Source organism: Helianthus annuus, chromosome 1 (assembly GCF_002127325.2).
Source record: "Helianthus annuus cultivar XRQ/B chromosome 1, HanXRQr2.0-SUNRISE, whole genome shotgun sequence".
Taxonomy (NCBI): Eukaryota; Viridiplantae; Streptophyta; class Magnoliopsida; order Asterales; family Asteraceae; genus Helianthus; species Helianthus annuus.
The window spans coordinates 138548128-138551830 of record NC_035433.2 but is presented as its reverse complement, the minus strand read 5'-3'; the positions used below and the strand labels follow the sequence as shown (position 1 = coordinate 138551830).

At 37.2% G+C, this 3703-nt stretch overlaps 1 long non-coding RNA gene across 1 annotated transcript; it reads right to left on the bottom strand.

The window, feature by feature from the left end:
- Positions 1 to 222: 222 nt before the first annotated feature.
- On the bottom strand, positions 223 to 2829 carry LOC110940335. The gene is made up of 3 exons (XR_002593010.2): positions 2695 to 2829; positions 1739 to 1829; positions 223 to 453 (listed from the first exon to the last, which is right to left on the bottom strand). It is a non-coding gene; the product is annotated as an uncharacterized LOC110940335 (long non-coding RNA).
- Between the last annotated feature and the right edge of the window lie 874 nt (positions 2830 to 3703).

The window sequence follows — 3703 nt, the reverse complement described above, 5'->3', positions numbered from 1 at the left end:
GATTCTTACACCCTAACACGTTTAACCTTAAAAATGACGCAGCGGAAAAAAAGCTTTAAAATTTCTTTCCTTATTAACGACATTACTTTCACGAAGGTTCCAAATTCTAAAAATGTTAAACGTTCTATAAAAGAATTCACAACATTCATACTAAAATTTAGATTTCTAGACATTATATACTTCAACTATGTGACTGATCTATCCGTACAATCCTTGCTCTTGACTCGATCTACGTCCGCTTCACTTCCTTAGCAGCAGAAGAAGTCCGTGTAGTACCTGTGGGCATCACATACAACTTAGCCATTAGTCAATGACAACATCATATAACATTAATCTCAAATAATTAAAGATTGAATAACGTTCGATAATGTAACTTGATCCATTCGAATAACCCTTCTCCTTCTCTTGTTCCGGATTCGGCTTAAATTTCATAAGAATCCGATGTACTCATTCCTGCATTACATACCAACCTCAAACGCATAATTAGTAACGTTAAAATTCTAACATATCAATTCATGCATACATACGTACTTACATACAAACATACATACACATCTGCATACATACATACCTTTCCTACAACCTTACTTACATGCATACACTCATACATGTCTTTACACATACATACATACACAACTACATACGTACATACCTTTCCTACATCTTTACATAATCATACAATATTTACATGGGTCTTAGACTTAGGTTTACAACTCATAAGCGTCAAGGGAACACTCGAAATCATGATTGGAAGGCTCGCCATAAACCATGGGTAATATACCGAAGCCTACGATGCATAATTAACATAAATAACTAAATTTCAGCTTTTTGGACATGGGGAGGGCGTCGGCGACGGCCCTAGGGGTCGTAGGCGACGGCCCTTGCATTTACACGTAGCCAAAAACCTCCGTAGGCAGCAAAATAACCCGTCAGCAAAAACTGACTTTCCAGGGGTCGTAGGCGACGGCCTACTTGGGCGTAGGCTACGGCCTCTCGAAAATCAGTTTTCCTGCTGTGTTGTTTTCGTCGTTCGAACGCACTAAAACTCGCATAACTTTTGAACCGTTTACCCGTTTAACCTCCCGTTTCTTCCTACATGCTTGTAAATTCACATTCTATCATATTAACTTAAAATCCTACCTCCGGATTAAGGAAATTCTTAACTTACGTGCATTCGACATATTATCATCTTCTAACTATTTGACCCGTTCGTGCATTTATCAACATAATCTGTTTATTTGACCTCAATCTCATATGAACTTTAATAATTTCATCGGCACCTATCATAAAAGATTAAATTCTCAGACGTCTTGCATCCTCTTAACCCATTTTCGCTCAAAGGCTTATTTTTGACCCGTTATGGGTATTTGCGCATTAAGTGGACTATGACATACCAAACCCTATACTTCGCTTTCATACTTGTCCAAGACATTACTCTAATCGAATAGCTCGTTTCCAAACGACTTCTAAGGTCGTTTGCCCGATATACCTATCAAGGGCATTTTAGTCAACTATGCTCTATCCTTAATAACAAAGGAATTCCTTACATAAGTAACCAATTCCACTACTTAGCTACAATTTCTTAATCACACCTACCTTGCTCGGATCAAAACTAAGATCCGTTTAATACTTCATTGACATCATACAATTCATTCCTATTCGACCTCAATTATCACATATAATTAAATTGCATATAACATTACATAAACAACTAAGAAGTGATTACGGAATCACTTACCTTAAGCGTTAGTGTTCATGCTAGCTTCCTCACCTCCGCTTGACCCGTTAGCTTTCCATACTTGAGTCCATGTCAATTTGGGATTCCTATCCTTTCAAGTCATTATGCCCATATCATAGTTAGTCCGCATGTTCATTCATATCACATCCATTTCCAACTTTTAACTACATAGACTCTTAATAGTCGAACTTTATCATAGATAAACATGAACTAACAACCACATTGTTCAACATTCACTTAATCAAAGTTATTATCTTACATACGTTCACGACATAACTCCAACATTATCGTTTACCAATAAGCTATTCATTTCACACTCATACGCATTCACTTTTAATTACCATAAATCTAGCGCATCAAATACATGGCGAGCATCACACCATTGAAGCATAAGGTACAAGTTCCTAATGCATAATTTTACCAAACCATACATTCAATCCGAATTCTCATATGAACTCCGTCGTAAGCACACTTAACATATTATTTTGCTAACGACTACAAACACTTTCTATACATACTTACCCACAACTTTCATATAATTTCACAATTTGTTCTCTTAGGCATTTCATCGAACACTTGGCGGGTTTCGCATTTGTAACACATTATGTACAAGCTTTTAAAGCGTGATTCCTACTAATTCTTCACATAGCTTATTAACAATCAATCAAGTTCATAACAATATTTCATCCTAACTATGAACATATGGTTGTGACATCAATTATTCATAACAAGATCATCAACAACAACCAAATTAACATGTAGAAACCTCAAAATTTCTAGCCATTCCTTGACATGCAAGTGGGTTTTGCCTAATCCATGTTCATATTCAAAATTTAACATATCTTGATGTCTACACAGCCATAGCAACCATCATTCATACTAGATTTAGCATTACATTCACGAATTACACTAAACCCACTAAATCAAACATCACCAATATGCAAAATTCGACTTACTTGGTGTCAAGAACGCTTGAGTGATCATAAATCTTGGTTCATGCATCCAATTAACCCTCAAATCCATTTCCAATTTGATGATTTCATGTGGGTTAGGGTTTACACCCCTTCCCCTTTTCTACTGCTCGATCACACGCACACCTTGTGTGGGTGTGTGTGTGATTTTTGTTTTAATAAATTAAACTTCCAAGTTTGGCACTCTAAGTCCCTCAAGTTTAACTTACTATCATAAATGCCACAAGTTTCATCATTGAGCTTATCTAATAGGCATTTAACTAGGTTTATTAACTTAGTTATTGTATCTCATTTTATTAAACATGGCAACATGCTAACGAATTTAATAATTCGAATTTTGGGGTGTTACAATGATGGATGACGGTGTTGGTTTCTAGTAGTGGGTCGAGTTGGTGGGGTTGGGTTTGATACGTTTGGGGTTGAAATTGGTGAGGTTGAAACGGTGGGACGAACGGTTGGTTTTGATACGTTTGCGATTGAAAGGGTGGATATTGTTGGGTTTGAAAGGGTGGGACTTGGTCGGGTTCGTCTTGCAACCTAAAGCGCGTCGGCTCGCCAAGTTTCGCTCGAACCTTGGGTCTTACGGGATTTTTCTTCGTACCCGAACCTCTTTTTTTCGAACCTCCACCTCTCTTGCTTGAACCTTCCATGTTTCTTGTAAAAATATTTCTTGAAATCAATTGGAGAATTTTATGATTTTTTGAAGTGAGTTGGATAAATTTTGATATGAAATGTATTGGGTTAAACTAGATTTATATAACATTCAAAAAAAAAAAAAAAACCCAACGGTTCATTTTTACCCCCCAACGGTCACCCATCAACGGTCATTTTTTGAATTTCCAACGCGTTTCACATTCAACGCGTTAAGTTTTCCACGCGTGATGATAGGGGCAGCGACGGTGTTCCGTGATGGATTAACGCGTGATGGGGTGGTATCACGCACCACCCCGCCTGCTCTTATGTTTTGAAATCGCAAAAAATCTATTTTGAGTGT